General features: G+C 41.2%; 1 long non-coding RNA gene across 1 annotated transcript in view; it reads left to right on the top strand.

Annotated features, from left to right (window-relative positions):
- Nucleotides 1–9,755, top strand: part of LOC144338063 (uncharacterized) — a 175,663-nt gene extending 165,908 nt beyond the window's left edge. The window contains exons 3-4 of the long non-coding RNA XR_013411836.1: nt 4,090–4,291; nt 7,801–9,755. This is a non-coding gene — a long non-coding RNA (uncharacterized LOC144338063). The remainder of the gene's footprint in view (nt 1–4,089; nt 4,292–7,800) is intronic.
- The last annotated feature ends 223 nt before the right edge of the window (nt 9,756–9,978 follow it).

Raw genomic sequence — 9,978 nt, forward strand, 5'->3', positions numbered from 1 at the left:
TGTCAGAAATGATGTCAAAAATCTCTATTAGCAAAAATCCCTTCTGCAACCATAATACACTGACTTGGAAGATTGTTACGCTGTTTCTCCCCCTTAGGTTTCATTTGGCATGTGAAATTTATAAACATTGCTGCTGTCTCAGGTCTGCATGTTAGAAAAATACATGTCTTTGAAGAATCTGACAGACTGGCCAAAGCCAAACTTTATTTCTATTATAAAACAAGTCTTGTCTGTTTGGATTTATTACATATAATTAGGAGCTTACTGGAGTCTAATGAAGGCTATCTGTACATCGCCACTGTTGCAAAAACGTATCTTTGACGATCAATATTTCGGGCGTAGAATAGAATTTAATTTTGTGTGTTAGATATATTTTGGTATTCAGGGATTGTCAGACCTTTGGTTTAAGGAAGTTTGATGGGGTTACCTTGGACTCCATTGTTCAAATGAAAAGTTCAGAATAGAGAGTATAATGGAATTTGGAATCTGTTCTATCTGCTTTTGAATACGGCCCAGCTATTATATTAATACCAAGACAGATAGGACAGAGCTGGCCCTATGTGCAATTTTTCTTACTTTGAAGCCAGCTACACGAAGAATTTTTATGTTTTGTTTTGGAAAAGCAGGTAGATTATATTCTTGGTTCATCTTTGTTTCACAGAGGTAAAATTAGAGGCTTCAGCCTCCTGCTGGCAGAACAAGCTCTCAATTTCTCGCTGTCGAAATTCAATCTGATTTCTATCTTTTTCACTAAAAAGCTGTCAACAGCAAATAAGCATTCCCCATCCAAGAGTCACATTCGTTTCTGAGGTATACAAATTCCTCTCATGGGAGAGGATTCAAATAATTTAAATTGTTTCTGACTTTTAATTTCTTAGGAAATGGGAAATGATATTAGCATAGACTCTAACTACAGGCCAAAATGGAAGAAGAAAAGGCATGCGTGGTTACTCCCCAGTGTGACATCTCCAGGACCTTTAAGCTTCAGAGTGCAGCATGCTTACAATGCATAAAACAGGATTTCTAGCTGCATTCTCATTTGCAGCTAGTGATCTAATCAGAGCCATCGCTGCATGCTCTTAAAATGCATCAACATAGACTCATTTTTTCGTTGCAGACTTGGTATAGGAGTGTGTACTGCCAGCATAACAGGAGGAAGTGCTTTTGAAATTAAATATGTTTTTCTTTCTTAGAATTCTTAGAGTTTAGTTTGGGAAATGGCCTTCTCTGAAAAAAGATGAAATTCTAGGTAACATACTCTTGCCATACAAAGCCATTTAACACAGTGGCTGTTTCTTTCCTGTTTTCTTACTTCTGCTTTATGTATTTTTAAAAAAATTTATTTAAGGTAAGGGTTTAATAAAGTACATTGGTTTATAGCTGGGCCTTTATGATGAGCACATGTATTACTTTGGTTATAGAACCTCTGTAAATAGGCTTGTAAAAATGTGAGATTTTTGGATTTTAAACTGTAATTTTCATTCTTTTATTTTCTTCTGCCAGTTCATGCAACCATTCATAATCTCAGAATCTCTTAATTGGGATAGCACGTGGTAGGCACTGTGTACACGTGCAAAAGAATAAGCTACCAATCGCAGTTAGAGAAAATCTCCCCCTCTGTACAAATGCATTTGATAGTATTTAGAGAAGAAGCAGCATTTAAGATTTAGAGTGAACCAGAAGTCTACTGTAATAGTTATCAGATGACTTCCAGGACTTTTGAAGTCCTTATAGCCTTCTTAGGAGAGCTATGATTAGTCAAGGTACCGCTTAAAATGAAGATACCTAGACTGGAACAAAAATTGCAAATTGTGTTTCATCACACAGGATAAAATGCAATCTTTTTGTCTTATTTGATCCTGTGTCGGCGTGTGTGTGTGTGTGCACACGAACGTGTGTGTATGCTGGGTTTATTTATTTAGTGTAATTTTTGAACACCTAGGAGGTTTCTGGCAGTGAGCTAAGCGTTTGATAGTATTGAACAAGCACGAACAAGACTGAATCTTATAGTCCTGAGTAGGGAGGACATCATCATACATGTGATGCATTTTAACTGAGGAGAAGTGAGGAACATTAAAAGCAGCATGTAAATAGGTATAACTAATCCCCAGCTGGGGTTAGATGTGTTAACAACCTATTGATGAGGAAGCTCAGGTGGTTAACTGTGAGAGCATTTGTTCAACAGGTAACCTGCAGGAGAGGCTGAGTGGAGGGGTAGTGGGAGCAGTCCTGAGCCTCCCTTTCCTGTCCTGAGGAATTCAGCACTGGCTCTAACTTGCATGTTCCATTCAGTATAATGGAAGTTCTGCAGTTAACCAAACCCCATCTTCTTAAAAGGCAGGTTAGCTGCCGCCTGGTTTTAGGTGATCCCTACTGTTGAATTTCACATATACCACCAGTACCATATTAGTATAGGAGTTATTAAGAAATTATTTTTAGGCAGCTAGAAAGGGTAAAAGATCTCGGTGGAATTTTCCTTTAATAAAAAGCAGCCCCATCACGCCTGTAATCCCAGCACTTTGGGAGGCCGAGGCGGGCGGATCACGAGGTCAGGAGATAGAAACCATCCTGGCTAACACGGTGAAACCCCGTCTCTACTAAAAATACAGGAAAAAAAAAAAATTAGCCCGGCATGGTGGTGAGCGCCTGTCGTCCCAGCTACTTGGGAGGCTGAGGCAGGAGAATGGCGTGAACCCGGGAGGCGGAGCTTACAGTGAGCCGAGATGGCGCCACTGCACTTCAGCCTGGGCGACAGAGCGACACTCTGTCTCAAAAAAAAAAAAAAAAATAAGCCCCAAACCATTTATTTTCTAAAGGAAAGCAGCCTGAAAAGTCAGGCATAGATATGCAAACCAGTAGCTTTTGTATGTAAATGCAGACAGCTGTACCAGTAAGCCAGGTGGATTCAATATGGCGGCTCCTGCCTGCTTTTCCTTTTCACCAAGTGTGCTGGCATCATGGCAGCCTCCAGGTAAAATCACGTGTACAGGTATCATGGCCCCCGCCAGGTGGAGGCTACATTTGCATAATAAAAGACTAGGGTGGGAGGGCAGTCTTTTCCCCAGCTCTGTAAATGGCACACCTAGTGAAACCAGTCCCCTGAGCCCTGTGTAAATAAATCACCGCCTACTCAAGTCTGCCTAAAAATGGTTGTTTTTCGCCACTAACGGGAAACCACCTTTAGCAAACCACTTTCTCAGCATGAGGAAGCCTTTTCTCTCTCTTCTTTTCCTCCCTCCCTCCCTCTTTTCTTTTCTTTTCCTTTTCTTTTCTCTTTTCTTTTCTCTCTTCTCTTCTCTTTCTTTTCTTTCTTCTTCTTTTTTTTTTTTTTGAGACAAAGTCTCGCTCTGTCACCCAGGCTAGAGTGCAGTGACAGATCTCCGCTCACTCCAACCTCCACCTCCCGGGTCATGCCATTCTCCTGCTTCAGCCTCCCGAGTAGCTGGGACTGCAGGCACCTGCCACCACGCCCGGCTAATTTTTTTTTTTTGGTATTTTTAATAGAGATGAGGTTTCACCATGTTAGCCAGGGTGGTCTCGACCTCCTGACCTCGTGATCCGCCCACCTTGACCTCCCAAAGTGCTAGAATTGCAGGCGTGAGCCACCATGCCCAGCCTCTCTCTCTCTTCCTTTTCTAGTAAACTTTCTGCTCCTAAACCCACTGTTCGTGTATGTTTATGTCCTAAATTCTTTTTCAACCGTGACAAAGAAGCAGGGTATATCCCAGACAGTGGAGCCATTTCAATATAACATACTCACAAGGACTTGGTAAATCCAAACTGTTTTCATCTCACTTTGTTTTGAGTGATGTATCATTACCCTTTATAGATAAGAATTCTGAAATATTAAGGTCTCCAGAATTCTCCCTGGGAAATGGTGTTTAGTGGGGCCTTAAAGGGGGAGAAGCAGCTATGCATATGAAGAGGGACTGGGAGAAAGAATTCAAGGAAGGTGGACCAGCATGTGCAAAGGCCCTGAGGTAGGAAAGGACAGCTGCTTTATTTTTTATTCTACTTATTTATTTTTCTATTATTATTGTTATGTTATTTAGGTATTTTTAAAATTCTATTTATGCTGTATTCAAATAGGTCAAAGGAGGGACATAGAGAGAGGGGGGAGGTTGGCTTGAGATGGAGCTAGAAGAATGGGCAAACTTCACTTCTCTTTGTTCATTTGCACTCCAAGTTGTATTCATCCATTTCCGCCCTGCTCTGGGCTCTGCAAACTCGATCCTTGTAGACTGCAACACCCAGACTCCTTTGCCGGCTGGTGGATTGTTGGATTTGGCCGGTAAGATGCAATGGTGATACACTGAAGTTTGGAGGGAAAGTTGTGTATAAGTGTGTCTCTTCTGACTCCTTCCTCAGTGCCCCTTTAAAATTTTTATTTTAATTAAAAATGTAAAAAATGATTTCTATTTTAGATTCAGGGGGTACATGGGTAAGTTTGTTACCTGGGAATATTGTGTAATGCTGAGGTTTGGGGTATGATTGATCCTGTCACCCAGGTACTGAGCGTCGTATCCAGTAGTTTTTCAACCCTTGTCCTTCCCCTCTTTTCTTCCTCTGGTAGTCCACAGAGTATATTTTTGCCACCTTTATGTCCATAAGTACCCATTGTTTAGCTCCCACTTACAAGTGAGAACATGCGATACTTGGTTTTCTGTTCCTGCAATAATTTGCTTAGGATAATGGCCTCTAGCTGCATCCGTGTTACTGCAAAGGACATGATTTCATGCTTTCTTATGGCTGTGTGGTATTCCATGGTATACGTACCACATTTTCTGTATTCAATCCACTTGGTCCCTGTTTTCAAGTAAGAACTGCATCCTACCAGTTCCGTCTGGAGACCTCTCCTTCATGGCTACAGCTCTCATTGGGCTTCTGGAACATACTAGCTTTGGCTTTAGGGATATCAACATCTTGATATTATTGTAGTTTCTCATTGCCCCACCATCTTTAGTTTGTTCCCTAAACTATGCCTATAGTCCCTAAATCAAAATAACTTCATTTGAATAATATGTAATAAATTCTGTTTCATATGTGGAACCCAGTTTATTCAGATGGGTTTTTAAGGCTTTACACCTGAGGGTATATCTCTGATATTCAATAAAAGTACCACTTTTCTTAATGCACTCAAGATTTTTGACTCCCACCTGTTGTGGCCTATAAAGAGATGGAAGCTTAGACAGCCTCATAATTGCTCTTACTCTCCTTTCTGGTATGACTCATATATAAGGCTGGCTGAAGGCAAACTGCAAGGCTGGAGGAAGAGTTTCCATGCCTCCTGATCCCTCTTCTCCCTTCCTATCTGGAAAGCCATTTCTGACCTGTTACATTGCTATTGTGTGCTAAGCTAAGGAATTTTAAAAATTTATACTGAAAGTGACAGACATTTCCAGACTGGCAGCCAACACATATGATATACAGGTCCATAACAGAATATATACGGTTTATGATGAATTAGTAAGTGATTCATTTCTTCAGGGTAGGAATCTTACAGGATTCTTGGTGCTAGTAACTAGGTCCAGGATATAGTATCTCAAATGTACCCCAGTTGTGAGGTGAGTCACAAAAAATTTGTTACCGTTTCTAGTTAAACTGTTGAAGCTTGCAAATAATTACCTACGGATTCATGGTTATGCTGTAATAATAGAACCTTTCTTGCATTCTGCAATGCTGTCTTGAGGCAGAGAGAAAACAATTAAGATACAGCTAATGTGCAGGGAATTGTACAGAACCCCAGTCTGCTTTGTCTGTGTCACAGCAGTGAATGGGAGTGGTGAGTCAGGTATTTAACACTTTGGAATAAAAAGACCAAGAACTACTGCCTACACATTTAACTATAACTACAGGCATAGTTTCTCATTTTGTGAAAAGTATGCAGAGATCTTACTGTATTTTTGTGGGGTAGGGTAGATGGTAAGGAATGAAAATCATCCATAAACCATTAATGTTTGCATTTAGAAGCTTCAGGAGGGTGGGGACCTTGTTTGTTTTCTTCACTGCTGTGACTCCACTGAGTAGGCTAATATCTGGCATATATCAGAAGCACAATAAGAATTTGTGGGAAGAAGGGAGAGTTGGATAGCCTCCTTTTGGGAGACACACATAGTCTCTTCCTCCTCAGCCTCTCTGCCTGAGCTGTAAGATATGGGCATAAGGCCGGGCGCGGTGGCTCAAGCCTGTAATCCCAGCACTTTGGGAGGCCGAGACGGGCGGATCACGAGGTCAGGAGATCGAGACTATCCTGGCTAACACGGTGAAACCCCGTCTCTACTAAAAAAATACAAAAAATTAGCCGGGCGAGGTGGCGGCGGGCCTGTAGTCCCAGCTACTCGGGAGGCTGAGGCAGGAGAATGGCATAAACCCGGGAGGCGGAGCTTGCAGTGAGCTGAGATCCGGCCACTGCACTCCAGCCCGGGCGACAGAGCGAGACTCCATCTCAAAAAAAAAAAAAAAAAAAAAAAAAAAAAAAAAAAAAAATATGGGCATAAGATAATAGATTTTAGAGGCCAGTTAAACTGCTGGCATCCAAATCTGCCCCTCATTCAATGTGCCATCTCCTGTGATTTAACTGATTTTGAGATCCTCAATTGTTTCATCGATTCTTCTGTGAAATAAGCTACCAACATTTACTTCACTGTGTTATGAGTCAAATAATATGAGGTATGTGGAAATACAAGTACGAAACATTATTTATGTCACCATATGAGATGATTTATGAGCAAACTGTGTATTTGTAACCTCTGTAGCAGGAGAAACTGAAAGATGTTTCCCAATACTGATAGGGTCATTGGGATGGCAGAATTAACTGTTTAGACCAGTCTTATGGGAAAGTAAAGATCTGAGAAATAGAGATTTATACCAAGACCAGGGCCCTTTTTTCCCTCTTATATTTTACTAAATATGGGTTAAAGTTCGTTCTGATTAAAGGAAATAATATGTTTTATTAGTTTGGTTCAAGTAACTCTTTATTTCAGGGAAAAAACTCAAATTATTTTCATGAAGATGCATAAGAAACTGGGGAGAGCCCTAAGAACTAGGAACTGTAAGTCTCAACTTCTTAAGTGCCTTGTTGAATGAATTTTTTCATCTGTAAAATGGGTATAAAAATTCCTGCCTGCAAAGGACATGAACTCATTCTTTTTTATGGCTGCATAGTATTCCATGGTGTATATGTGCCACATTTTCTTTATCCAATCTATCACTGATGGGCATTTGGGTTGGTTCCAGGTCTTTGCTATTGTGAACAAGGACATGGATGAAGCTGGAAACTATCAGTCTCAGCAAACTAACACAGGAACAGAACCAAACACTGCACGTTCTCACTCATAAGTGGGAGTCGAACAATGAGAACATACGGGCACAGGGAGGGGGACCATCACACACTGGGGCATGTAGCGGGGTGGGGGCCAAGGGGAGGGATAGCATTAGGAGAACTACCTAATGTAGATGACAGGTTGATGGGTCAGCAAACCACCATGGCACATGTATACCTATGTAACAAACCTGCACGTTCTGCACATGTGTCCCAGAACTTAAAGTACATGTATAAAAAAAATTCCTGCCCTCTTCCCCACATAGGACTGATGAGAGGACAATATCAAAGAATGGACTGGAATACCCTATATTTACCTTTGGAACCCTGTACATATTTTAGAGGTTATCTTTCTCCCAACCCTGAATTTGATCTAGTGGATTAGTGAATCAGAATGGCTAATTCTGGTATAGTCTATAGCATGATGGTAGGTGAGGGTATGGGATTTGGCAAACATATAACGTCGTGCTTTCTTGCAGTATGGCCTTTCAGCTCGTGAATGGTGCTTTCCACTGCAGAGCCATGAGAACAAACACCCTCTGTCCAAGAGAAGGACAGATGCCTTACTCTGGGAAAATTCCTGGGGCTTCTGGAGCTCTTAGGCTGAAAGCACAAGAGTTAAACTCTGTTGTTCATGCAGAAATCAATACCCTGCCTTTGTTTTGTTCTAAGAGTGAGAAAGCTCTTTTCTGATTGGAGTGGGATGTGTGAAGCCTCTGATAGCCTGTGCCAGGCCTCACCTGGCCAGCAGTTGTGAAGGAAGCAACTTGATAACCCTGGGTGACTGTAACAATGAAACCCACTGGGGACTTGAAAATGAGACTGTCAGTACCTTGCTTCTATTTATCTATTTCTTAAAGACAGAAGTGGGAAAGGTTTAGAGCAAATATTGTCTTGAAATGACAGAATATTTTCAAAATCCTTTCTTTTGCTGTTAGTCTAGCCCAAGATCTGGGTCTGCCTTACACAGAGTGGTTTCAAACACTTTTTGACACTTTTTGATTAGAAAATCTCAGTAAATGATACAGGTCAAAATGGCCCTGCTCCAGTTGAAGGGGAAGGGAGACCACTGGTTTGGTGTCTGACTACATTATTTTCCCAATGATTATCATCTCTAAGATGGAATCCTGTTAGCTTTGTCTACTCTGCTCAGGTTTTCCAGCCCACCTATCGGGGCATTCAAGTGATTTCCTTTCTTGATGGGACTCTCAGGTAGAGTCATGAGGGACTTGGAGGCTCAAGACTATGATGACCTCATCTCTTATCTCCACAGTACATAGCACATTGCCTGGCAGACAGGGAGGTCAGTGAGCACTTACTGAATTTACCTGGCTTTTCCATCCTGTTTACCATTTTATTGCCTGAGTTGTTTCCCATTCTTCTGTTCATCTCTAGAATGTGTCTGTTCCTTGAATTCTTGGCTCTTTTAGGTCTAGATTGTCCTGCTAATGTTCAGACTTGCAATAAAACACTAAGATATAATCTGGGTGGAGAGTTTGAAACCATTGGGGATAGATGGAGGCCCTGAATGCCAAGCAGAACATGACTAGGTCTTAAATAAGACCTCTTTCCGCAGATTATCATTCATGCTTGTCTGTGTCCACTCAGTGAATATTTATTGAGCACCTGCTACGTGTCTGGCACTCACTGTTCCAGCTGATGGAAATACAGCAGAAAATAACACAAACAACATCCCTACTCTTCAGAGCTTACTTTCTAGTTAAGGGAAACAAATACAAACACCACCAAAACATGAATGAAAAACAACAAATAGTAATACATGCCACAGTACTGCCTAATACAGGGTGACGTAACAGGGTATCTTGGAGCCTCTTTAGATTGTGTGGACAGGAAATGTCTCTCTGAGAGGGTAAAAGGCCGAGAACTGAGTGACAAGAAGGAGTAAGTCCTGCAGAGATCAGAGGAAGAGCATTTCAACAAGAGGAAGCAAGGACCTACTGATGCATAAGGAGAGTAAGAGTGTGGTAATTGATGAGATCAGAGAAATTTCAAGGGCCCTTCTCATGTAGGGCTCTATGAGCCAGGGCAAGCAATGCAGTGTTATTCTTAATGTGATGAGAAGCCTTTGGGTAATTTTTGAAAAATCAAACTTGGCTGGGCATGATGGCTAACACCTACAATCCCAGCATTTTGGGAGGCTGAGGTGGGAGGATTGCTTGAGGCCAGGAGTTTGAGGCCAGCTTGTGCAACACAGTGAGACCCCTGTCTCTACAATTTTTTTTTTCTTTTTAAATTAACTGGGCATAGTGGTGCACACTTGTTTGTAGTACAAGCTACTTGGGAGGCTGAAGTGGTAAGCCTGGGAAGTTAAAGCTGCAGTGAGTTGAGATTATGCCACTGTACTCCAGCCTGGGTGACAGAGCCAAGCCCTGTCTCAAAAAAAAAAAAAAAAAAAAAAAAAAAAAAAAAAAAAATCGAACTTGTTATTTTGAGATAATTGTAAATTCACAAGTGGTTGTAAGAAATAAAACAGATTCTGCATACCCCACACCCAATTTCCTCCAATGTTAGCATTTTACAATATTGCATTGTAGTATCACTACCACATGCATATTGAATTGACATTATATAATCCACCGATCTTACTTAGATTTCCTATTTTACTTGTATTCATTGGTGTGTTTTTGTGTATTCTA

The sequence above is a fragment of the Macaca mulatta genome, chromosome 20 (genome assembly GCF_049350105.2).
Source record: "Macaca mulatta isolate MMU2019108-1 chromosome 20, T2T-MMU8v2.0, whole genome shotgun sequence".
NCBI lineage: Eukaryota > Metazoa > Chordata > Mammalia > Primates > Cercopithecidae > Macaca > Macaca mulatta.